The sequence below is a fragment of the Pelophylax lessonae genome, assembly GCF_965119305.1.
Source record: "Pelophylax lessonae genome assembly, chromosome: 9".
Classification (NCBI taxonomy): domain Eukaryota; kingdom Metazoa; phylum Chordata; class Amphibia; order Anura; family Ranidae; genus Pelophylax; species Pelophylax lessonae.
In genome coordinates, this window is record NC_138776.1 from 214,549,464 (window position 1) to 214,577,129 (window position 27,666).

Here is a 27,666-nt window from a genome sequence, read left to right on the forward strand (position 1 = left end):
CTTCAAGCGGCGCGGCGGCAGGCCAGGGGGCGTGTGACGTCACGCGTTGACACTTTTCACGCACGTCGACGATTTTTTGTAGTCGACGCGTCGTGGCAGCCCTAGTACATTGAGTAAATAAAATGTTAAATATATACATTTCATTATTACAGCAAGTGATTTACGGCTTGTTGAGGTGGTGCAACATGTTAACACATCTCCCATTTTTTTTTTTTACCTACACGCTTTCCACCTTAGCGCACTTCAAGTGCTTGAATATGCAGTGAAGTGCTTTGCATAGAAATGTAGACTTGCTGCATTTTTATGCAACGAATCTCAACATAGCATGATTGTTTTTTTGTGTCTTTGTATTGAGCCTGTGTTGATTAGTGCAAATCAAGGGACATGGGGTTAATGGGCTCTCAAAGTAGAACTTAAAGCGGAGCTCTACCCAAAAGGAGAAGCTCCTCTGGTTTTGAGAAGTACCAGTTCCCAATTCCAGTTCGCCGCAGCCAACTCAGCCGAAGTTTAGCCCTCCTCTGGCTAGGGATGCACCGATCCGACTTTTTTGGTCCCGATCTTTTGCTTTCTGAAATTGCCGATCCTGAGTCCGATCCGGAAGTACTGTTTTGTGAGCTTATAACAAAATAATACTTCCGGATCGGTATCGGCAGATACCTTATATTATAACAATTGTGCATTCAAAATCTGAAATGTCATGGGTTTAGTCTTTAAGAGGTTAAAACTTCCCTCCTCCTGCAGACAGACAGAACGAAAAGATACATTGTAATCATTGTGTTTACTTAACTGGGAGAGTTGAAAGGTATTTGCAGGAGGCTCTTTTTTTTTCTCTGACAGCTGTTCTCTGCTCCCTCACATGCTATGTAAAGAGCAAAACCGGATCGGCCCGTGGATCTCTTAATTTTACCGATCTCCGATCCAGCTATTTTGCCCGTATCGGGGCCGATATCCGATCCGAATATCGGATTGGTGCATCCCTACCTACGGCCCAACACGAGAGTGCAGTAAGCTTTGCACATCACATGCGAAGGCCATTCGGCTTTATTGCAGGTTTCCCTTAGTGGAGATGGTGGTGGCAGCACTCAACAATCGATTTAAAAAAAATCAGCTCAGGTGAAGCCACCCGCTGGATTCCTAGACCGGTTGGTGTCCAGATATTAAAAGTCAGCAGCTACAGTATTTGTATCAGTACTTAAAAGAGAAGTATGGTTTTGTTGTTTTTCAGAATTATACTTACCTAGCTGGATGTAGCATCGGTCCGATCGCTTGGTTCCGACAGCTCCTTGAGCAGGGAGCTGCTGACTGTCAGTGCTCTGCTCCCTCCTCCTCGCTCATAGGAGCGCTGAGCTGTAGAGGGGCAGGAAGCGGCCAGCTCAGGCTCTCAGCAGCTCTCTGCTCTGCTACCTCCTCCTCGCTCATAGGAGCGCTGAGCTGTGGAGGGGCAGGAAGCGGCCAGCTCAGGCTCTCAGCAGCTCTCTGCTCCCTCCTCCTCGCTCATAGGAGCGCTGAGCTGTGGAGGGGCAGGAAAGTGTCCAGCTCAGGCTCTCAGCAGCTCTCTGCTCTGCTCCCTCCTCCTCGCTCATAGGAGCGCTGAGCTGTGGAGGGGCGGGAAGTGTCCAGCTCAGGCTTTCAGCAGCTCGCCGAGAGGCTGAGCCAGGTATCAGTCCAGGCACATGGTGGATCCTGACTCTGTGGTCGTGATGACGCAATGCCTGGTCCAACATCTGTGAAGTCAGTCCGCTCTCTGCTGAGCGAGGGAAATTGTAGTCACCAGAATTTGTGTCCCCATTGGAAGATTCCCTTCTACCCCTGTTTTAAGACCACTCAAAATTTGGAATTTTCATTCACTTTCACTCTCGGTAATAACAGTAAACAGGACAAATAAAGTAGCTCTTGAACAACAAGAGTAAAAATAAATCTGTCAGGTTATGATTTCAGTTATATTTTAAAATGATGCTAAAGTCTCCCCCCCCCCCCTTAAAAATAATAAACATGTCATCGGTGTGCAAGATTAAAGAAAAGAATCAATGGATTTAAAAAATATATATTTTTTATCAAAATGCTTTCAGAGTCAAGATCTATCTAAATATAGTTTTCTATTTAAGATACACGAATAATTTAGTTTATTCAGCATGAAATGGAGCTTAGTTATGCAGCATGAGGCTGTATATTCTGCAATATTTACATTTTTGGTAAACTCATTCAATGAATCCAAGCTCTGCAAGCGAAGATAACATTCACTGCATTGATGCGTTCAAACAATTTCACAGTAACCATGAGATAAAACAAAGTTCAAGAATTTTCCTTTATCCTATTGTTTTGCAAATCTACGTACACTGCCAACTGTATGATTGAATGGGTTCTGATATCGCTGTTTTCCTAACCTGACAGCTTATTATCCTAAATAGGAAACCTTCATTTTGTTTGCAAATATTAAAAGGTTCTAATTACCAGCAATAAGTCCCTACATTTAAAGACTACCTGTCATTTCAGATCCATAATGGCAGCGCCTGTTAGCGGGCATCCACTGCTGCCACCACGTCCCTCCCATTGTTGGGTCACTGCCGCATCACCAGCTGTCCCATTAAAGTGAATGGGACTATCGGTGAGTCAACAGCAGGTCAGAGGAGGAGCCATTGCTGGACAGAGATGATGGTTGCTCTTTAACTCAATTTAAATCATAAATCTTTTAAATTTAAATCAAGCCTTTTTTCTACTGATTTAAATCAAATCCACTCTGCATGTCATACTTTGCTCTGTTGAAAACCACTGCACAGGGCAGCTGTCTAGATCCTCCTTTATCGGGTCCCTCTTTGGTGCTTCTTGCCACTCCCTCCTGTTGAGTGTCCCCACAGCAAGCAGCTTACTATGGGGGCACCCGAGTCACAGCTCTCTGTGTCCATTCAGACACAGAGCCATGGCCCAGCCCCGCCTTCTTGGTCTCCTTATTGGCTCACTGACTTTGACAGCAGCGGAAGCCAATGGCGCCACGCTGCTGTCCCAGCCAATGAGGGGGAGAGTCCCGGACAGCAAAGTCTGTCGTGTAGCATTGCTGGATCTAGATGGACCTCAGGTAAGAGTTAAGGGGGCTGCTGCACAGAAAATGCATAGAATATATTAACCACTTTAAGACCGGAAGGATTTGCCCCCTTCATGACACGGCCCTATTTTGCGATTCGGCACTGCGTTACTTTAACAGACCATTGCGCGGTCGTGCAACGCTGTACCCAAAGAAAATTGATGTCTTTTTTTCTACAATAGAGCTTTCTTTTGGTGGTATTTGATCACCTGTGCGATTTTTATTTTTTGCGCTATAAACAAAAAAAGCGACAAGTTTGAAAAAAAAAAAAAATATATCTTTCACATTCTGATGACATTATCAAAAAAAAATAAATAAATAAATGTAAAAATCTAAATTTAACATTGTAGGCCAATTTGTTTTCTGCTACATATTTTTGGTAAAAAAAAACAAAAACGCAATAGGCCTGTTTTGATTGGTTTGCGCAAAAGTTATTGCGTCTACTAACTACGGGAAAGATGTCTTATTTTTTTTACTAGTAATAGCGGCGATCTGCGATTTTTTGCGGGACTGCAACATTGCGGCGGACAGATCAAACCCCTGACTGACATTTTTGGGGGTACCAGTGACATTACTGCAGTAATCAGTGCTAAAAATATGCACTGCTACTGTAATAATGACACTGGCAGGGAAGGGGTTAACCCTGTGGGTGATAAAGGGGTTAAATGTGAGCCTAGGGGAGTTATTCTAACTGTGGGGGGGGGGGGGGTGTGGCTTCTGAAATGACCGTAGAGAACTGTGATCCTCTATAGAAGGATCACAGGCGCTCTATGATCTTTCCAGGGAGAAGAACGGTCAGCTGTATTTACAACAGCTGACCGTTGTTCTCTCTCAGCAGGGAGCGATCGCGGGTGTCAGGCGGCGGCAATCAGAGCCGCCTGACCTGTGCATCGGCTTCCCCACCCCCTAGCTTCCCGCGCGACCGACGTAGGTCTACGTCGGTTTGCACAGGAGAGCCACCCTGCCGCAGTAAAAAGGCGGCGGGTGGTCGGGAAGCGGTTAAGATAAAAAAACCTTCTGCCTTTACAACTCCTTTAAAGACAATATACCCTCTAATTGGACTATGGATGTTTTTTTCCATCTTGTTCTTTTAAAAAGTACAAAACAGCACATGCCCGCAATCATTTTAATTCCTGTTTGTTTTTGGAGTTTAAAGTTATCCTATGTGTAGGCTCCGCAGTGAATCTGGAGAGGCAATTACTGAACATAAGAAAACAAAACAAAAGGAAAGTCAGGACGGGTTTTCACATGAATAATGCAAAGTTTAAACCTTTTCTGGAATGAACATTTTATATAAATAACCTCCTACATGCATAGCCCTAAACCAAAGCTAATTACCTTAAAAACAAAATTCCAATATGCATTCTTTCAAAACACCAATTCTACAAACGGCTGCTGCTTTATTTTGGCTTCTAAGGGTTATTTGGACAGCTAGTTAAACAGGATTTCATAACTTCCCTTGACACAGGTATTTTTTTCTTGTGATGTCCAGGGCTTTAGAAGCTATCCAAACCACTATGCCAATGTCATGATGCACACAAACATTTTAGGTACTACCTGTACTGAGAACAATATGAAGGCTACTATCCTATAAAAAGCCAGTGAATCAGAAAAGATTGAAGGCCGTGCATTAAAACAATACAGTGGGTATAGAAAAGAGTCATCCCTTTGAATAATCACATTTTGTTGCTTTGCAGCCTGACATGAAGACAGAGTTTTTGTTTTATCCAGCTATATTTAATCAGTGCAACTTATAGCATCCAAGTTAAAGAGAACAATTATTATATATATTTTTTTAACCACTAACCGCAAAGTGACGTAGGAGTACGTCGGCTGACTTTGCGGTGTTATACCGGGGTGATGCCTCTAGCTAGAGGCACCATCCCGGTACCGTGGTTTAGAGCCAGCGGTCGGCTTTCTGTTGGTAACGACCGATGCAGCTCGGGAGCCGCTCGATCGTTACGCGGGTGAGCGGGAGGGGACGTCCCCCCCCCCTTCCGCTGCCGATCTGCCCGGGTCTCCCGTACCACCGGGAGACGCGAGCAACCAGCCGGCTGGATGGAGTCCCGATCTAAGTCGGAAGCGGCTTCAATCGGGTCTCCGATGGCGTAACCCGGAGGCGGCGTCCATGACGTCACGTCCGGGTTACTCTGCAGCAAAAGGCAGGGGATTTAAAAAACAACTTTCGGTGTTTTGCATACATGAAAGTGTAGTGGAGGGGGGTCTATGGTCTTTTAGACCCTCGATCCCTCCATAAAGAGTACCTGTCACTGCATATTTGTGTCACAAGGGATGTTTACATTGCTTGTGACAGCAATAAAAAAAGTGATCAGATTTTTTTTTTTTAACCTGTGATAAAGGTAAAAATAAATAAATAAAATAAATAGGGAAGATTTTTTTTTTAGCCGCCCCTGTTAGCTCGCGCACAAAAGAAAAACGTATACGGAAGTCGAGCCGCGAATGAAATCACTGTTCAAACCACACATATGAGGTATCGCCGCGATCGCCAGAGTGAGAGCAATAAATTTAAAAAAGAGCTACACTCTAACTCTAAACTGGTAACCGTTAAAATTTAAAGCGTCGCCTATTGAGATTTCTATTGACCGTAGTTTGTCGCCATTCCACGGGTGTGCGCAATTTTAAACCGTAACATGTTGGGTATCTATTTACTTGGCGTGACATCATCTTTCACAATATATAAAAAACATGGGCTAACTTTACTGTTTAGTTTTTTTAAAATGCAGTGAAATTTTTCCTAATTTTTCCCAAAAAATGGCATTTTAAAGACCGCTGCGCAAATACCGTGTGACAAAAAATATTGCAATGACCACCATTTTATTGTCCAGAGTCTTTGCTAAAAAAAAAAAAAAATGATATTATATATATATATATATATATATATATAATGTTTGGGGGTTCTAAGTAGTTTTCTAGGAAAAAATACTGATTTTAACTTGTAAACAAAAAAAGTGTCAGAAATGGGCCTGGGGCTTAAGTGGTTAATGAATGATTGAGCATATGCAAGCCAATTCAAACCAAACGACACTTTATAGACTGATGCATTGCTTGTTTTGTTTATGTTATATATGGTTTGATATGATATGCGGAGTTTGAAAACTGCTATGCTAACAGATTTAAAGGGATACTAGCACATTAGCATTTGGGAGCGCGGCATGACTTTTGAATACAATTTTGAAAGATAGAACACCAACAGGTCAGAAATAATAAAAATAAATAAATAAAAAAAACAAAAACAAAATCATCCTTTCACACGGGGCAGACCGTTTTTTGATCCTCTCCGGCACTTTTTTTTTTTTTTTTTATTACGGACACGGATTACACTTGTGTCATCCGGTCCGTATGTCTGTTTATCATCCTATCCCTTTGCGGATGATAAATGGAGATAATGTACAGTCAGGTCCATAAATATTGGGACATGGACACAATTCTAATCTTTTTGGCTCTATACACCACCGCAATGGATTTGAAATGAAACAAACACGATGTGCTTCAACGGCAGACTTTCAGCTTTAATTTAAAGGCATTTACATCCAAATCAGGTGAACGGTGTAGGAATTACAACAGTTTGTATATGTGATGCCCACATTTAAGGGACCAAAAGTAATGGGACAGATTAACAATCCTAAATCAAACTTTCACTTTTTAATACTTGGTTGCAAATCCTTTGCAGTCATTTACAGCCTGAAGTCTGGAATGCATAGACATCACCAGACACTGGGTTTCATCCCTGGTGATGCTCTGCCAGGCCTCTACTGCAACTGTCTTCAGTTCCTGCTTGTTCTTGGGGCATTTTCCCTTCAGTTTTGTCTTCAGCAAGTGAAATGCATGCTCAATCGGATTCAGGTCAGGTGATTGCCGACTCCGACTCCAGGTACCCAAAATTTCCTCCGATTCCGACTCCACAGCACTGCTTGGCCATTGCATAACATTCCAATTCTTTCCCTTAAACTCTTTGGTTGCTTTCGCAGTATGCTTCGGGTCATTGTCCATCTGCACTGTGAAGCGCCGTCCAATGAGTTCTGAAGCATTTGGCTGAATATGAGCAGATAATATTGCCTGAAACACTTCAGAATTCATCCTGCTGCTTGTTAGCAGTCACATCAATAAATACAAGAGAACCAGTTCCATTGGCAGCCATACATGCCCACGCCGTGACACTACCACCACCATGCTTCACTGATGAGATGGTATGCTTTGGATCATGAGCAGTTCTTTTCCTTCTCCATACTCTTCTCTTTCCATCACTCTGGTACAAGTTGATCTTGGTCTCATTTGTCCATAGGAGGTTGTTCCAGAACTGTGAAGGCTTTTTTAGATGTTATTTGGCAAATTCTAATCTGGCCTTCCTGTTTTTGAGGCTCACCAATGGTTTACATTTTGTGGTGAACCCTCTGTATTCACTCTGTTGAAGTCTTCTCTTGAATGTTGACTTTGACACACATACACCTACCTCCTGGAGAGTGTTCTTGATCTGGCCAACTGTTGTTAAGGGTGTTTTCTTCACCAGGGAAAGAATTCTTCGGTCATCCACCACAGTTGTTTTCCGTGGTCTTCTGGGTCTTTTGCTGTTGCTGAGCTCACCGGTGCATTCTTTCTTTTTAAGGATGTTCCAAACAGTTGATTTGGCCACACCTAATGTTTTTGCTATCTCTCTGATGGGTTTGTTTTGTTTTTTCAGCCTAATGATGGCTTGCTTCACTGATAGTGACAGCTCTTTGGATCTCATATTGAGAGTTTACAGCAACTGATTCCAAATGCAAATAGCACACTTGAAATGAACTCTGGACCTTTTATCTGCTCCTTGTAAATGGGATAATGAGGGAATCACACACACCTGGCCATGGAACAGCTGAGCAGCCAATTGTCCCATTGCTTTTGGTCCCTAAAAAGTGGGAGGCACATATACAAACTGTTGTAATTCCTACACCTTTCACCTGATTTGGATGTAAATACCCTCAAATTAAAGCCGAAAGTCTGCAGTTAAAGAACATATTGTTTGTTTCATTTCAAATCTATTGTGGTGGTGTATAGAGCCAAAAATATTAGAATTGTGTCGATGTCCCAAAATCCCAATATTTATGGACCTGACTGTATGTCAATGGGATTGCGGATGACACCGCTGACATCCGTTTTTGCGTCCGTTCCGTTTTTTAATGGAAAAAAAATAGTGTTCTCTTCCGTTCCAAAAACCGTTAGTCTGTTGGGATATGTCTCTACAAACTTTGAACATCTAGACGTTGAAGTTCAGGTAAATTTGATGGTTCAGTCTTGAAGTCATTCCACAGATTTTCAATGGGGTTTATATCTTGGCTCTGACTAGGCCATGCAAGGACATTCATATTGTTCTCCTTCAAACACTGTGTGGTCATTTTTGCAGTGTGCTTTGGGTCACTGTCATGTTGGAAGGTAAACCTTCTTCCCACTGACAACTTCCTGGCAGAGGGCAGCAGAGTTTCCTCAAGAATTTGAGGAAATTTTGCCCCATCAATTTTTCCTTCTATCCTGACTGCAGAGAAAACACCCCCAAAACAGGATATTACCAACATCATGCTTTACGGTAGGAATATCGGTTTTTGGATGGTGAGCTGTATTGGATTCCCACCAGACTTATCGTTCGGTGTGGACGCCAAATTATTATATTTTAGTCTAATCTGACCTTAACACTTCTTTCTATGTGGCATCAGAATCTTTAAGGTGCATTTTGGCAAAGGTCAGTAGTGACTGTATGTGGCCTTTGAGTGGCTTTTTTCTTCCAGCCCTCCCATACAAGTCACATTTGTGGAGAATTTGTGATGTGAAATTGTCACATGCACACAATGACCACTCTTTGTTATACATTTCTGCAACTGCTTCAGAGTTGCTGTATGCCTCTTGCTAGCCTCCCTGACCAGTTTCCTCCTGGCTCCTGCATCCAGTTTGGAGTGACATCCTGATCCAGGGAGGGTCTGTGTTGTACCAAATACCTTCCACTTCTTAAGACTACACTGCTTTTGAGAAATATTTTAATCCATCTCCTGACTCCTCTCCGTAACTGGCCACAACTTTATCCCAGTAATCTTCCGACAGTGCCTTGATACCCATAGTTGGTTTGGTTCAGTTGCACTACCAGGACTGAAACACTCCAGGAAAGTTCTTTTCATGCTGAACCAGTCAAAATCCAAAACAATCTTCATTTCAGACTGCAAACTCAATTTGATTATTTTAAAAGGGGGCCATTCTTGTCTTGTCTATACCCACTGTATTTTTCAAAGGAGAGCTCAGCAAAGTCCTTTTCCTTCTACCTCCACACAGAGGAACAGCACATTAGAAGGCTTGGCAAGTCCGTAATAAGGAAAAAGATCAGCTGGAGGGAGACCACAGGCAATACAGGTGACAAATCCTTTGTCCCCTGCTTGCTGTGTTCCAGGCGACAGACCCAGAGTTTCAGGAAGATTTCTAGGCAGTCATGGGAGATGGATTTCTAAAGGGGCTTTTGTTGGAATTTTTAAAATAAGGTTTCTCTTTGGCTCCTGCTGCTGTGGGAGCCAATAAGGCTACAACTGCATGTTATACGATATCTAGCACACTGTTTTTTGTTGTTTTTTTTTTTACATTTTTTCACATGCTAACACAGCACTTGAGGAAGATCAGTCTGTAAGGGCAGGTTCAAATCAGGAATCACACAGGGAAAGCGCTGTGCCTTCCTGTGCAAATCACATGCAATTCTGTGTGGTGTGATTTCAGCCCATTCATTTTGAAAGGGTTGAATTTGCACTGCACCAAAAAGCAGTGCATGCACTATGTTGCAAACTCACTGCAACCAGATCGCATGGCACTCCTTTTCCATGCGATCCGGTGAGGGCAAACACACCGTTTACAACCTGCCTTTAAAGTGTTATTATTATTGAAGTGCGTTCTGAACATGGTGCAGGAAACGTGCACTGAACGTGGGTTTTCTGCACCGTGTTCTGGTGTGAATTGGCCCTAAAGCCCCGCACACACGGTCTGAATGCCAGGCAATATCGGCCGCTTCAGGAAAAAAAAAAAAGTCTGACATTCGGCCCATGTGTATGGCAGCCAGTTCAACTGAAGCCGGCTTCTGTCGGGCGAGCATGCTGTAAAACCAGTAGCCAACAGACTCCCGATCAGCGCTCTCAGCCAATGGCATAGCAGCAGGTGAACCGCTGGGTGTCCTTTCCTTTTTCCCCCCTTTCTTTTATGCAGTAGTTAAAGTGATGCTAAACTAGAATTTTTTTTTTCTTTCTCCAGAAAATACACATCCACTACTTAATGGCCCTGTAATCTATTTTCTGTGAAATGGTTTCTTAACGTGCTTCTCTGCCTCCTTTTAATGTCCTATGTGAGCTCCCAAGCCTCTCCTTTCCCCCCTCATTTCTGTGTGGAACAAGCCGTGCATGTCAGTTGTAGTCATGTGCACTGCTCCAAGCACAATACAAATCCCAATGGCCCTAGTCCATCTTGGTGATTAAAAGAGGGTGGCTGCACTCCTACAAACAGTGGGAACAAATACAATGAACGTAGCTACTTTCCAACAGGAAGTCAGGTCAAAGCAGGAAAAAAAAATAAAAAAAATAAAAAAAAAAAGGAATCAAATTACCCTGATCAAAAGTTTACACACCCTGGTCATTTTGGCCTAATAACATGCACACAAGTTGACACAACGGGGTTTGAATGGCTATTAAAGGTAACCCTCCCCATCTGTAATCGGTTTGCTTGTAATGTAATATATATATATATATATATATATATATATATATATATATATATATATATATATATATATATATATATATATATATATATATATATGTCATTGAGTTCTTTGACTCCTGACAGACCCTTCCATCCAGTGCTGCACTGACGTTTCTGGATTCTGGGTCATGGGGAAAGCAAAATAATTGTCAAAGGATCTGTGGGAAAAGGTAGCTGAACTGTATGAAACAGGAAAGGGATATTAAAAAGATATCCAAAGAATTGAGAATGGCAATCAGCAGTGTTCAAACTCTAATCAAGAAGTGGAGAATGAGGGGCTCTGTTAAAACCAAACCATGGTCAGGTGGACCAACTAAAATTTCAGGCACAACTGCCAGGAAAATTGTTTGGGATGCAAAGAAAAACCCACAAATAACTTTTGAAACACAGGACTCTCTGAAAACATGTGGTGTGGCTGTTTCAAGATGCATAATAAGGAGGCACTTGAAGAAAGATGAGCTGCATGGTCGAGTCGCCAGAAGAAAACCATTACTACGCAAATGCCACAAAGTATCCCGCTTATAATACGCCAAACAAGCCTCAAACCTTCTGGCACAAAGTCATTTAGAGTGATTAGACCAAAACTGAGCTTTTTGGCCACAACCAAACATACTGCATTTGGAGAGGAGTCAACAAGGCCTATAATGAAAGGTACTCCATTCCTACTGTGAAACACGGAGGCGGATCGCTGATGTTTGGGGATGTCTGAGCTACAAAGGCACATGAAATTTGGTCAGAATTGATTGCAAGATGAATGCAGTTATCAAAAAATACTGGAGGAAAATTTGCATTCATCAGCCCGGAAGCTGTGCATGGGACGTACTTAGACATTCCAACATGACAATGATCCTAAACACCCAAAAGGTCGACCTGTCATTGGCTACAGCAGAATAAAGTGAAGGTTCTGGAGTGGTCATCTCAGTCTCCTGACCTCAATATCTTTGAGCCACTCTGGGGAGATCTCAAACATGCAGTTCATGCAAGACAGCCCAAGAATTTACAGGAACTGGAGATTTAAACCCTCTGTTAGCCGGGGCCCCTCAGTTCTCCAAGAGCAGGGTTCATACACATTTTTACCAATAAAATTCCATGACTTTTCCATGACTTCACGTAAATATTCATGACCTAAAGTTTCATGAAATGTCTATGTATACATGTTAAATAAGAAGAAAATCCATGTCACACCCAGCATATTTTTACTAAAATAAATGACAATCTTTGTAGTGTACAGTACTTCTGCAGTTAGGGTTTCGTTTCTGGATACAGCGCGACTCAAAATGGTCTCTTGTTTTACAGTGGATGAGATGGAAGCACCGCTGCCGCAGCTGGGAGCTGATGTCACTTCAGGCGCACGGGTGAAAATAACTCTGATGTAGGGGGGACTCTGGTGACCAGAGACCACTTTCCACAGAGTAAATGCACTAAGGAAGGGAGGGGGGGTCCTGATATAAGGAGGAACCTTTATAACAGTGCCCCCTTACATCAGTGACCCCCCCTCAGACTGGCCAGGCAGCACTGTCACTGACCTCCTCTTAGGTGCACCATGCTCTAGTTTTATCCTGTAGTCTCCTCTCCCCAGTCCACACATGTCTGACTTCTCCTGTGATCCCCATCCCGACAGCACCTCCCACTTTTGACTCCTCTCCAGACCCCCTGAGAGTCTGCAGACATGATAAAAGACAAGAGAAGGTCAGAGACTGCGGACATGATAGAAGAGAAGGTCAGAGACTGCGGACATGATAGAAGAGAAGGTCAGAGACTGCGGACATGATACAAGAGAAGGTCAGAGACTGCGGACATGATACAAGAGAAGGTCAGAGACTGCGGACATGATACAAGAGAAGGTCAGAGACTGCGGACATGATACAAGAGAAGGTCAGAGACTGCGGACATGATACAAGAGAAGGTCAGAGACTGCGGACATGATACAAGAGAAGGTCAGAGACTGCGGACATGATACAAGAGAAGGTCAGAGACTGCGGACATGATACAAGAGAAGGTCAGAGACTGCGGACATGATACAAGAGAAGGTCAGAGACTGCGGACATGATACAAGAGAAGGTCAGAGACTGCGGACATGATACAAGAGAAGGTCAGAGACTGCGGACATGATACAAGAGAAGGTCAGAGACTGCGGACATGATACAAGAGAAGGTCAGAGACTGCGGACATGATACAAGAGAAGGTCAGAGACTGCGGACATGATACAAGAGAAGGTCAGAGACTGCGGACATGATACAAGAGAAGGTCAGAGACTGCGGACATGATACAAGAGAAGGTCAGAGACTGCGGACATGATACAAGAGAAGGTCAGAGACTGCGGACATGATACAAGAGAAGGTCAGAGACTGCGGACATGATACAAGAGAAGGTCAGAGACTGCGGACATGATACAAGAGAAGGTCAGAGACTGCGGACATGATACAAGAGAAGGTCAGAGACTGCGGACATGATACAAGAGAAGGTCAGAGACTGCGGACATGATACAAGAGAAGGTCAGAGACTGCGGACATGATACAAGAGAAGGTCAGAGACTGCGGACATGATACAAGAGAAGGTCAGAGACTGCGGACATGATACAAGAGAAGGTCAGAGACTGCGGACATGATACAAGAGAAGGTCAGAGACTGCGGACATGATACAAGAGAAGGTCAGAGACTGCGGACATGATACAAGAGAAGGTCAGAGACTGCGGACATGATACAAAAGAAGGTCAGGGACTGCGGACATGATACAAAAGAAGGTCAGGGACTGCGGACATGATACAAGAGAAGGTCAGGGACTGCGGACATGATACAAGAGAAGGTCAGGGACTGCGGACATGATACAAGAGAAGGTCAGGGACTGCGGACATGATACAAGAGAAGGTCAGAGACTGCGGACATGATACAAGAGAAGGTCAGAGACTGCGGACATGATAGAAGAGCACTAGGGGGGGCCGGAGAGCACAGGGGAAGCAGAGAGCACTGGAGGAGCTAAAGGGCATGGGGGGGGAATAGAGAGAATTAAGGGGGGGGGGGGGTTTGGAAAGCATTGCAGGGGGGTTGGAAGGCGCAGGGGGGTGGAGAGCACTGGGGGGGGGGGGGGGCAGGCAGGGAAAACCAGGGGGATGGAGAGCACAAGGGGAGGGGGGGGGGAACTGGAGAGCACTGTCTGGGGGGGGGGGAACTGGAGAGCACTGTCTGGGGGGGGGGGGGAACTGGAGAGCACTGTCTGGGGGGGAGCCAGGGAGCACAGGGGGGTGGAGATCACTGGGAGAGCCAGACTAAGAGCACAGGGGGGGTTAACAGCATTAAGGGGGGGGGGGGGGGAAGGGGCAGCTGCATATAGATGCGGAGATGCGGGGGCCCGGCGGACACCCCCCAGTGCACGCGCCCCCCCGCTGGTATGCCCCTGAGAGCGGGACAGTAAGTGCACTATTTCTCAGTTTCAGGTTTCAGCAGATGAATCCGTCGCAGAGTTCCTAGCTTGTCACGGTCTATTCATATTGAAGACGCCAGTGATCAGGCTTCAGCTGTGCAGCGCTGCGGCTGATTAATCCGCCTAAACCCGAAACAGAGAAAATAGTCCACTTACTGTCCCCCGCTCCCACGGAATACAGGGGGCCCGGAGACATATTTTCTAATATAAATAGTTGCACAACAAAATTCCATGACTTTTCCAAAACTTAGTGGGTTTACTCATTTTCCAGGACTTTTCCAGGCCTGGAAAGTGTCATGTCAAAATCCCATGACTTCTCCAGGATTTTCATGACCGTACGAACCCTGCAAGAGTACCTTAGGCTAGCTGGGGAGACACAAAAAACACATACTAACCTCAATTTTGACAGTCTTATGTCCAGAACTTTTTTTTTTAGGTGGATAACAGCGCTGTCCTGAAAGATTCCTGGAAAAGACGTTACCGGTAAGAGGAACTCTGATTTTCCCTTATTGTTTTTCAGAAAAGCCACCTTCTGGTAAAATTATTTTTTGGTCTCTGTGTGAAACCTTAAGGCCACTTTAGGCAAAAAGGCCGGATCTGTCCTAAAAAACAATACGATCCAGAAAAGTTTGTAGAAAGGGAGCTCTAATTGAGAGGGCTTCCACTAACCCTCCTGGCAGTAGTGATCACAAAAAAAAAAAAAAAAAAAAAAAAAACACAACAGTCTTTAGGGTACAAAAATTCACCGCACAAGTCTTAAAGAGTTCAAAAGTCCTGCCTAAGAGTACTAAGCATAAATCCCACATTGGAAAATGGGGGTTGCAAACTTGCCTCTGCCTGCTTAAAGCTTTAAAGAATCTAGCCAGTAGCCACCCAAGGGTTTTTTAGCTAGGGGTCCTAAAAAGACGTATAGTGCCGAAATCTGGCTTTTCTGAGTACTGACGGCTAGACCTTTATCTGCCCCACTCTGCAGAAATTCCAAAACTGCCACTGGGCTACATACATCCAAGGAACTTTCTGCACACCAGCTGTTGATAGTTACGCCTCCAAATTTTCAGGTAAATGGCGTGAGTTTCCTTCTTCCTGCAACTAAGCAGTCGCCACCAACCGGTCGAAAAACACCTTGCTTTTCAGCAACTCCTCCTCAGAAGCCAGGCTGTGAGACTCCACCTGAGCTAAGCAAATTGTACCTCGGAAAAGAAGGTCTTCCCGAATTGGCAGAATCCAGGGGTGGCTCCACGGCCAGAACCTTCAGGATCGAAAACCGCAGTCACCTGGGCCAGTGCGGTGCAATGAGGAGAAGGGTAGTGCCCTTGTTCTGAAACTTCCTCAGGACCACTGGTAGTAGTACAGCGGGGGAAAGGCATAACACCTGGAGAAACAGCAGCTCTGAGCGAGGGCATCTACTTGAAGCACCCCATCCCACCTGTTCAGGGAGAAGAGCCGCATTTTCACATCCTCCTGCGAGGCAAACAGGTCGACACATGGCAAACTTCCACAAAGGTTCCTATCTCCCCCGATCGTACCTTCATCACGACCCCCTGCTCTTCCAGATCTTTCAGGGAGGAAAGTAAGGCTGATGCCTTTTCTATGTACCTTAGTAATACAGTGATGAACACCCTGTGAGGGGGGGCTTGAGAACTCCAGATGATAACCCCTTCCATACTATCCCTATCTCCCCCGATGGTACCTTCATCACGACCCCCTGCTCTTCCAGATCTTTCAGGGAGGAAATTAAGGCTTATGCCTTTTCTATGCACCTTAACACCCTGTGAGGGGGGGGGGGGGCTTGAGAACTCCAGATGATAACCCCCTCCATACTACCCCCCAAAACAAAATCATTGGAGCTGACCGCTTCCCACTGTGGGAGGAAAGCCCCTAATCTTCCTCCCACCGTGGTTAACTTGTTATTGAGTCTTTCTGGGCAAAAGAAAAAAAACATTGCTCCCCCCCTGCTCCCCCCTTCTGGCCCCAAGATTTTTTTCTGCCCCTCCGTCCTTGGAGCAGAATTTTTTTTCTGAGGGTGAAACTTCCTCTCTGTCTGTTTACCCTACCCACACTTGACCGGAAAGGATTTTTTCCTGTCAGCTGTCCGATCCAGGATGGCCTCCAGCCCTGGGCGAAACAAGAGGAATCCGGCAAAGCTTAACCTTGGATGCACTATCTCCCTGCGAGGTTTTAAGCCAGAGCGCCCTCCTTGCTTAATTGGCCAAGGCTTTCGATCTAGCGGACATACGCAGAGATTAGGTTGGCGTGCCCGCAATATATGCCACCCCCTGCAGGAGCGTAGGATAGTAAGACAGAATTGTTTCCTTCTAAGTGTCCTTTAATCTGGGTGAGCCAATACTCCAGATTAGGGGCAACCACTGTCATCGCAATGGCAGGTTTAAGATTTTCCAGCGAAGAATCCAAGGTCTTTTTTAGAAATGAATCCATCCGTTTATTCATGGGATCAGAGAGAGTGCCCATATCCTCAAAGGGCAGGTCTGTCTGCCTAGAGACCGGAGAAAAGGCCACGTCCAGTCTAGGGGACTTTTTCCAGACGGATGCATCTTTTTCAGAAGGGAAATCTACGTTTCAGGGCCATCAAAAAGAAATGCTTATATTCAGGGTCCTGCCATTTCTTTTTGACAGCTTCTCCTCCTGGATTCCTAGGGTGTTATGGATAGCCACCAAGAGATCCTCCACTTCTTCCAGGGTTAACTTGTACCGAGAAGCCCTGGTGGATTCGCCATTTACCCCATCTCCCTCAGATTCCACCTGGGAGCCTGAAGCTACACTATCAAGCTCCTCAGTTTCCTCCTTTTCAGGGCCACCCGATGCCCCTACACTGGTGGAGGGCACTGTCGGTAGGGCTGGTGCAATCTTCTGCTGCACTGGCTAAGGGGGGGGGGGGGGGGGGGGAGTCAGGGGCTGTGGAATCTGCAAATTGGAAAACATTGCTTTGAAAAATTGAGAGGTGCTGGAAAGCTTTTGAACAGATGTAGCCAGGTCAATGCACTGCTCCGAGGAATGCTCCCTCATCAGACTCTCAATACACTCTTTACAAAGTGCTTTGGCCTAAGATTCCCCCATAGCAGCTTTGCATGGCGAGCACCTCCTCTTGGAACTATGTAGAGACTTGGACTTATCCGAGGCTTAACTCGAACACAAAACAGAGAAGGCCATGAGAAACTGCACCAGGACCCCCCCCCCCCCCAGCCAGAAAGGAAATCACAGCATGACACCAGGAGTGTACCCAGGACCAACCACCACCAGGGTCCCAGAACCACTACCATAAGTCCCCCCCCCACCACCGAGGGGGGGGGACTACACCATGGAGCTAGCGGGATAAGGGTAAGGGAACACCACTCGAGGGTTCTCCTTTTCTTTGAATGGCTGGTGCTTGCTTTGCCAGGAGCAGTCCACGTAGCCTCTGCTTCAGTCATCTCCCAGAATGGTCCCAAGCCTATGAGCCTTCCAGCCATCCCCACAGCATTATGGCCCATGCTAGCCCTACGCCAGGTCCACTTTCTAAAATACTCACGGCCGGGACCCATGGGTCCGGCGAAAGTGCCCACCTCCAACGGAAGTGACGTCACCTGCCACAGGCTCCAATGCTGGCTGCAAGATGCGGGAGGACAAGACGCACCTCCGCAGCACCCCCCCGGGTGGCAAAAAGTGGGACCCCCGAAGCCTCAACCCACCCCCTGAGAAGAAGCTGGGGTGGCGCTGACCAGCCTTAGAGGTACTCTGGGCTCCCCACCCAGACCCTAGCTGAGAGACTTTAGCCCCTAACAGGAAAACCGGCCTCAGCCTCCCTGGCTGTCCAGCCACTGTTTCCTGGCAGTGTCTTCTCAACGGAGAAAACACCAGAACTGAGGGGCACCGGCTGACAGAGGGTTTAAATCTTCATGGTTAAGGCGGTGTTTCCTGAGAAGGGAGGAGCCAAGGTGGCTGTCCTGAAAGACGATAAAGGAAAAATTAATGGCACTTTTAAAAGTGTCTAAAGCTTTTACAAGCTTTTATAAATGTCAAGCTCTTTGCCATTAATTCATTAAATTGGGAAGAATAAATAATTTATTCTGGCTATTGAAATAAATGAATGTTCAAGCACTAGTTTTTAGCAGCATTAAGTGTTTTTTCTGCCCAAACTCTGCTGCTCCTGGACACACTTGCAGTGGGTTTTTTCCCTGCCTCTACACACTGATAAAAGCCTGTGTGTGCATTGGCACATAGGCTAACATGGGGGGCGTTTAATGGAAAAAAAAAAAAAACAAGAACGCCAGACGCCCCTAGAAGCAGCTGTAAAAACATCCAGTGTGCTTGAGGCCATATAATGTTAGCACAGCATGGGTCTCAGTGGGTATCACAACATCACTTAGCAGCAGCATCAACGCATCAGTAATCTCCCTAGGACTTTTTTTTCCCAGATGCTTCATTAAGCTATTTTGTGCAGAACCAATACAAAAAAGTGGTACCACTGTCTAATATTACTCATTTAAAGCCTAACTAAACATTTTAGTGAAAGTTAAATAGTTGGTTGGGCCAAGTTGGTCCACAATAATTATTCCCTCCACTAACACCTGCAGTGGCTGCATGAACTGTAGGAGGCTGCAGCTACAGTATACAGCGCTGTGTTCCGGCTGTGGGATGGGGACTGCACATTCCGCTAGAACAAAATCATCTCAGCCAGCCATTTACACGGAGCTTTGTTTTTTCTGAATACTAGGCTTCCTCTGATTGGCTGAGAGGCAAACTTTTTATAAACAGGTAAAGTGTTAAAAAAAATTGTAAATTAAAAAAAATAAAAAAAATGTTAAGAGCCCCTGTTCACCCCCCTCACAAGGGCAAATGCACGCATCAGTCCCATGCGCATATGTTATTATTGGCAAAAGCACCACACGTGGTGAAATATCACCATGAGTGAGAGGAATAATTCTAGTGCCAGGCCTCCTATTTATATATAAACTAATAACATGTAAAGGCTTTGAAACCATTGCCTATGGAAAGTTTTAGGTACCCTGGTTTGGCGCCATTCCACAGGCATACTCAATTTTTAAGAGTGGCATATTAGGGATCTATTTACTCGGGAGGGAATTATAAACAGTTCCAAATACCAGTCAATATTGGCACAAAACCTTCAGGCTTCTGCCTGAAAAGCTGAACATGAAGAGGAACTTCATCTTTCAGCATGACAACCACCCAAAGCATTCATCCAAGTCCACAAAGGAATGGCTTCCCCAGAAGAAGATTAATGTTCTGGAATGGCGCAGCCAGAGCCCAGACCTGAATCCGAAAATCTTTGGGGTGATCTGAAGGGGGAGTGTGCCCAGGAGATGCCCTCACAATCTGACAGATTTGGAGTGTTTTTGCAAAGAAAAGTGGGCAAATTTTGCCAAGTAAAGATGTGCCATGCTGACTCATACCCAAAAAGACTGAGTGCTGTAATAAAATCAAAAGTTGCTTCAACAAAGTAATTAAGGGTGTTCACACTTATGCAACCATCTTAGTTTATTATTACTTCCCTCCACCTAAAAGATTCCAGTTTGTTGTTCAACTGAGTTGTACAGTTTATAAGTCACATTAAGGCTCGGTTCACACTGATGCGATGCGGGAAGGCTGCGAATTCGCAGCCTGTTCCCGCACACGCACCCCCGGCAGTTCACACTGCCATATGCAATCCGCTGGGGGTGTCAATGTAATCTTAACGACACCCCCAGTTTGATCGCATATCGCAGTGCGATCGTGCAGTTCGCACAGGATCGGATCGCAAGGGTGTGAACCGATGTGCGATCCGATCCTGATGCGGCAGCAAAAATGCCTCCTGTGCGTGTTTGCTGCGGGAGCGATGCGAATTTAGCCATACAAACTGTATGGCTAAACTCGCACCGCACAGCTGATCCCATGTCATGTCGGAGCAGTGCGCTCCGACATGACATGCGAACCCCGCACACGCAGTAGTGTGAACCGGGGCTTAAGGTGGAAAAAATTCTGAAATTGTTTATCTTTGTCCAATTTCTTTTTTACATCAAAGAAACCGGACATTTTAACAGGGGTGTGTAGACGTTTTACATTCACTGTATGCTTTGTGATTCAGGTGCGGGAAACAAAAAGGACGCTTCACCAATGCGAAGCGATTTGAGCCATACAAAAATATATGGCTCAAACCGCACCGCATAGACACTGCATGTGATGTGCACAGGAATGCGGTGCGGCTCCACATGCATTACTAGTGTGAACCCAGGCTTATTGTTGTTTTCTTTCAAGATCAAATCAATATTTTGATTTGTTGTTGCGGGGGGGGGGGGGGGGGCCTTTGGATGCAGGTCACACTGCTGCGATGCGCTTTTGATGTGATTTTTCAGTGTGACCTTGTATATTCTATGAGGCCAAAACTGCACTGTAAATTGCATCAAAGTAGCACAGGAATCTTTCCCAAAGACGCACCTTACATAGTCAGGTTGAAAATAGACACAAGTCCATCTGGCTCAAACCATTAAAAAAACAAACAGTAAAGAAAACCCAACCATACAATCCCATATACACAATCTTATACCCGCAGTTGATCTTGCTGAGTTGCACTGATGAGAAGGGGCATCATTGGATAAATGATAGCCCCACACCTGCGATTCTTTGTGACTCTAGTATGAACCAGCACCTGAATGGCCCATTTTATATTTTACCCCAAAAAATTGGGTAACATTGTGCTTTGTGTGAGCTAAAACTCACTAGAAGGGTCTTTTTTTCCTGAAAATTTGCGTTTGGTAAACCTGTTGTGCAAATATTGTGTGACATAAAAGATTGCAGCAACAACAACCATTTTATTCTCCAGGGTCTCTGCTTACAAAATATATAATGTTTGTGGTTTCTAAGTAGTGATGGATCGATATCATTTTTTTTTACCGCCGATGCCGATTTTATGGTCACTGGATATCGGTATCGGCCTATATTTTTTTTTTTTTTTAAGGTCTACAGGTACTGTGGTGGAGAGATCTGGGGGTCTAAAAGACCCCAAACACCTCCTCTGCACTTAAAAGCATTAAAAATGCCAAGTTTGGCTGTTTTGAATGCTGTGTGGTTTTAAATTTGGCATCGCCAGTACCCGAAAGTGATGTCATGTCATCACTTCTGGGTACTCGGCAGCGCCAAATTCAAAGAAATGGAGACCCGGTCAGACGGCGGCGGTAAAAGGTAGGATGCCTGTGTCTCCCGGTGGGACAGGAGACCCGGGCGAGCCGCAGATGGCAGCGGGAGGGGGGGGGAGGGGACATCCCCTCCCGCTCCTTGGAATGACAGCAGAGCGGTCGGTTATCATTACAAGACAGCTGACCGTTGGCTATGGACACCGGTACCGGGGTGATGCCTCTAGCTGCAGGTATCTCCCCAGTACATGCACTTTCCTGAAATATTGGCAATATCGGTAAATCAAAAGGCCGATACTGATATATATCGGGGAAAGTGCATATCGGCCCTCAATACATCGGCTTTGCCAAAAATCGGTCGATCTCTAGTTCTAAGAGTCCTCACTGCAACAATGTAGATCAGATCTAGCAGCAGCTATGTAGAGCCTGGCCTTGTGATTGGGTGTATAGAGAATGCATTGTTCAGGCCTGTCCTCACATTACATAGTTCAGATAAATCTGGAGATTGTACAGTGTATGTCCAGGCTGTAACTATACAGACGTGGGAAGTGAGCTCCTGAACTTCAACCCGGCTCCTCTTTACTGAGACAATGGGATTGTCCTCCCATCTCCTTCCTCCATCACCCCGGGTGAGCCCAGCTTCCCCATCACACACCGGCCGGCTCCTTACAGCTGATGCCGCACATGCGCACAAAGTAGGAGAACAGGAAGAGCGACGTGTGACCCTTCATACAATGATAGCGCCGTGACAACCCCAGCACAGTGACTCCATGTATTAGCAGAGACTCACCACTTTGTTTCCGTGAAGCACTGAGGTCCCGGTGACCGAGCAATACTCTCCGGAGGCAGAGAGCCAGCCTTCACCCAGCACAAAGCTGCGCAGACACCCACAAAAGGGACAGCTGAACTCTCGCGAGACAAGACACTTGCTATCGTCTGTGACTAGCCGAGATTACTCAGAAATGAGTTATCGCCATCTGGTGGTTGGAGGTGGTGTGCTGGTGTGAGGACCTGCAGTTGTGCTTCTTTTTAGTCACCGCTGCCAGAGGTTTCCATCAAATGCTAGTTTTATCCAAATACAATTGCTCATACAAGTGCTTCCTACAAAGTAAAGCCGATCATTTTTTTGTTAATTTTGCACCCATTAAAGTTATTTATTTTATTACTGTTGTGGTGCGCAAAAACTCAAAAAGAATAAAACAAAAAAGTGCACTTCAGACTTCGTTCACACTGGTGCGATAATCGCTCTAACTTTGAGAGCATGACATGTAAAATCAATAGAAAGAGACGAGGACCAATGTGCTACCTGAGGGGTCTGATGATATGAGAAAAAATGTCTAAATCAATAAGGTGAAAAAGCTGCCAATTTGAATCGGTGTCCCCACCGTGAATAGTATTGAAAGAAAATAGAGCAGGATCGCCGCTATTTCATAAAGACTAAAATATGCAAATAAAAATGTGTATATGATGAATCAACTGTGAATGCACAATAATGCAGATGTGTGATGAAACCAAAGTGTCATAAAGTAAATGGATAATTGAATCAATCGTGTTCGTGTATGATGAATCAATGGTGCCACAACAGTGAAAATAACAATGAGTGATGGATCCAGATAAAACTAATGTGCAATCAATAAATCCAACAATGTAAAATAGCACAATGAAAATATATATAATGGTGTAACAACGCAAATGTCCAAATAATTCCAATAAGATGAACCGCTGAAAAAACAACATGCACTCCTCTGTGCAAAAAACAACTTCCACCAAGTGTCCAAATTCAAATGTGATGAATATAAACACGGATGACATATTTTTGTGGCACCATTGATTCATCATACACAAACACGATTGATTCAATTATCCGTTCACTTTATGACACTTTGGTTTCATCACACATCTGCATTATTGTGCATTCACAGTTAATTAATCATATACACATTTTTATTTGCATATTTTAGTTTTTATGTAAAATCAATGTTTCCCTATGAGAGCTGTCCTAACTGGTCCTACTTGTGTCCAGGAGGTTCCTGCACTACTTTGGTCCTATCTTGTGTCCAGGAGGTTCCTGCACTACTTTGGTCTGACTTGTGTCCAGGAGGTTCCTGCACTACTTTGGTCTGACTTGTGTCCAGGAGGTTCCTGCACTACTTTGGTCCTATCTTGTGTCCAGGAGGTTCCTGCACTACTTTGGTCCTATCTTGTGTCCAGGAGGTTCCTGCACTACTTTGGTCTGACTTGTGTCCAGGAGGTTCCTGCACTACTTTGGTCTGACTTGTGTCCAGGAGGTTCCTGCACTACTTTGGTCCGACTTGTGTCCAGGAGGTTCCTGCACTACTTTGGTCCGACTTGTGTCCAGGAGGCTTCTGCACTACTTTGGTCCTATCTTGTGTCCAGGAGGTTCCTGCACTACTTTGGTCCTGTCTTGTGTCCAGGAGGTTCCTGCACTACTTTGGTCTGACTTGTGTCCAGGAGGTTCCTGCACTACTTTGGTCCGACTTGCGTCCAGGAGGTTCCTGCACTACTTTGGTCTGACTTGTGTCCAGGAGGTTCCTGCACTACTTTGATCCGACTTGTGTCCAGGAGGTTCCTGCACTACTTTGGTCCGACTTGTGTCCAGGAGGTACCTGCACTACTTTGGTCCGACTTGCGTCCAGGAGGTTCCTGCACTACTTTGGTCCTATCTTGTGTCCAGGAGGTTCCTGCACTACTTTTGTCCGACTTGTGTCCAGGAGGTTCCTGCACTACTTTGGTCCGACTTGTGTCCAGGAGGTTCCTGCACTACTTTGGTCCTACTTGTGTCCAGGAGGTTCCTGCACTACTTTTGTCCGACTTGTGTCCAGGAGGTTCCTGCACTACTTTGGTCCGACTTGTGTCCAGGAGGTTCCTGCACTACTTTGGTCCGACTTGCGTCCAGGAGGTTCCTGCACTACTTTGGTCCTATCTTGTGTCCAGGAGGTTCCTGCACTACTTTGGTCCAACTTGTGTCCAGGAGGTTCCTGCACTACTTTGGTCCGACTTGTGTCCAGGAGGTTCCTGCACTACTTTGGTCCTATCTTGTGTCCAGGAGGTTCCTGCACTACTTTGGTCCTACTTGTGTCCAGGAGGCTTCTGCACTACTTTGGTCCTATCTTGTGTCCAGGAGGTTCCTGCACTACTTTGGTCCTATCTTGTGTCCAGGAGGTTCCTGCACTACTTTGGTCTGACTTGTGTCCAGGAGGTTCCTGCACTACTTTGGTCCTATCTTGTGTCCAGGAGGTTCCTGCACTACTTTGGTCCTATCTTGTGTCCAGGAGGTTCCTGCACTACTTTGGTCTGACTTGTGTCCAGGAGGTTCCTGCACTACTTTGGTCTGACTTGTGTCCAGGAGGTTCCTGCACTACTTTGGTCCGACTTGTGTCCAGGAGGTTCCTGCACTACTTTGGTCCGACTTGTGTCCAGGAGGCTTCTGCACTACTTTGGTCCTATCTTGTGTCCAGGAGGTTCCTGCACTACTTTGGTCCTGTCTTGTGTCCAGGAGGTTCCTGCACTACTTTGGTCTGACTTGTGTCCAGGAGGTTCCTGCACTACTTTGGTCCGACTTGCGTCCAGGAGGTTCCTGCACTACTTTGGTCTGACTTGTGTCCAGGAGGTTCCTGCACTACTTTGGTCCGACTTGTGTCCAGGAGGTTCCTGCACTACTTTGGTCCGACTTGTGTCCAGGAGGTACCTGCACTACTTTGGTCCGACTTGCGTCCAGGAGGTTCCTGCACTACTTTGGTCCTATCTTGTGTCCAGGAGGTTCCTGCACTACTTTTGTCCGACTTGTGTCCAGGAGGTTCCTGCACTACTTTGGTCCGACTTGTGTCCAGGAGGTTCCTGCACTACTTTGGTCCTACTTGTGTCCAGGAGGTTCCTGCACTACTTTTGTCCGACTTGTGTCCAGGAGGTTCCTGCACTACTTTGGTCCGACTTGTGTCCAGGAGGTTCCTGCACTACTTTGGTCCGACTTGCGTCCAGGAGGTTCCTGCACTACTTTGGTCCTATCTTGTGTCCAGGAGGTTCCTGCACTACTTTGGTCCAACTTGTGTCCAGGAGGTTCCTGCACTACTTTGGTCCGACTTGTGTCCAGGAGGTTCCTGCACTACTTTGGTCCTATCTTGTGTCCAGGAGGTTCCTGCACTACTTTGGTCCTACTTGTGTCCAGGAGGCTTCTGCACTACTTTGGTCCTATCTTGTGTCCAGGAGGTTCCTGCACTACTTTGGTCTGACTTGTGTCCAGGAGGTTCCTGCACTACTTTGGTCCGACTTGTGTCCAGGAGGTTCCTGCACTACTTTGGTCCGACTTGTGTCCAGGAGGTTCCTGCACTACTTTGGTCCTATCTTGTGTCCAGGAGGCTTCTGCACTACTTTGGTCCTATCTTGTGTCCAGGAGGTTCCTGCACTACTTTGGTCTGACTTGTGTCCAGGAGGTTCCTGCACTACTTTGGTCCGACTTGCGTCCAGGAGGTTCCTGCACTACTTTGGTCTGACTTGTGTCCAGGAGGTTCCTGCACTACTTTGGTCCGACTTGTGTCCAGGAGGTTCCTGCACTACTTTGGTCTGACTTGTGTCCAGGAGGTTCCTGCACTACTTTGGTCCGACTTGTGTCCAGGAGGTTCCTGCACTACTTTGGTCCTATCTTGTGTCCAGGAGGATCCTGCACTACTTTTGTCCGACTTGTGTCCAGGAGGTTCCTGCACTACTTTGGTCCGACTTGCGTCCAGGAGGTTCCTGCACTACTTTGGTCCTATCTTGTGTCCAGGAGGTTCCTGCACTACTTTGGTCCAACTTGTGTCCAGGAGGTTCCTGCACTACTTTGGTCCGACTTGTGTCCAGGAGGTTCCTGCACTACTTTGGTCCTATCTTGTGTCCAGGAGGTTCCTGCACTACTTTGGTCCTACTTGTGTCCAGGAGGCTTCTGCACTACTTTGGTCCTATCTTGTGTCCAGGAGGTTCCTGCACTACTTTGGTCTGACTTGTGTCCAGGAGGTTCCTGCACTACTTTGGTCCGACTTGTGTCCAGGAGGTTCCTGCACTACTTTGGTCCGACTTGTGTCCAGGAGGTTCCTGCACTACTTTGGTCCTATCTTGTGTCCAGGAGGTTCCTGCACTACTTTTGTCCGACTTGTGTCCAGGAGGTTCCTGCACTACTTTTGTCCGACTTGTCTCCAGGAGGTTCCTGCACTACTTTGGTCCTATCTTGTGTCCAGGAGGTTCCTGCACTACTTTGGTCTGACTTGTGTCCAGGAGGCTTCTGCACTACTTTGGTCCTATCTTGTGTCCAGGAGGTTTCTGCACTACTTTGGTCTGACTTGTGTCCAGGAGGTTCCTGCACTACTTTGGTCCGACTTGTGTCCAGGAGGTTCCTGCACTACTTTGGTCCGACGTGTGTCCAGGAGGTTCCTGCACTACTTTGGTCCAACTTGTGTCCAGGAGGTTCCTGCACTACTTTGGTCCGACTTGTCTCCAGGAGGTTCCTGCACTACTTTGGTCCGACTTGTGTCCAGGAGGTTCCTGCACTACTTTGGTCCTACTTGTGTCCAGAAGGTTCCTGCACTACTTTGGTCCGACTTGTGTCCAGGAGGTTCCTGCACTACTTTGGTCCGACTTGTGTCCAGGAGGTTCCTGCACTACTTTGGTCCGACTTGCGTCCAGGAGGTTCCTGCACTACTTTGGTCCTATCTTGTGTCCAGGAGGTTCCTGCACTACTTTGGTCCAACTTGTGTCCAGGAGGTTCCTGCTCTACTTTGGTCCGACTTGTGTCCAGGAGGTTCCTGCACTACTTTGGTCCTATCTTGTGTCCAGGAGGTTCCTGCACTACTTTGGTCCTACTTGTGTCCAGGAGGCTTCTGCACTACTTTGGTCCTATCTTGTGTCCAGGAGGTTCCTGCACTACTTTGGTCTGACTTGTGTCCAGGAGGTTCCTGCACTACTTTGGTCCTATCTTGTGTCCAGGAGGTTCCTGCACTACTTTGGTCCGACTTGTCTCCAGGAGGTTCCTGCACTACTTTGGTCCTATCTTGTGTCCAGGAGGTTCCTGCACTACTTTGGTCCGACTTGTGTCCAGGAGGCTTCTGCACTACTTTGGTCCTATCTTGTGTCCAGGAGGTTCCTGCACTACTTTGGTCTGACTTGTGTCCAGGAGGTTCCTGCACTACTTTGGTCCGACTTGTGTCCAGGAGGTTCCTGCACTACTTTGGTCCGACGTGTGTCCAGGAGGTTCCTGCACTACTTTGGTCCAACTTGTGT

At 46.0% G+C, this 27,666-nt stretch overlaps 1 protein-coding gene across 1 annotated transcript in view; it reads right to left on the reverse strand.

Moving 5' to 3' along the window:
• NCOA4 (nuclear receptor coactivator 4) overlaps positions 1-22,296 on the reverse strand; it is a 57,163-nt gene extending 34,867 nt beyond the window's left edge. The window contains exon 1 of the mRNA XM_082266800.1: positions 22,187-22,296. The gene's annotated coding sequence lies outside the window, so the exon portion shown is untranslated. The remainder of the gene's footprint in view (positions 1-22,186) is intronic.
• Positions 22,297-27,666: the final 5,370 nt, after the last annotated feature.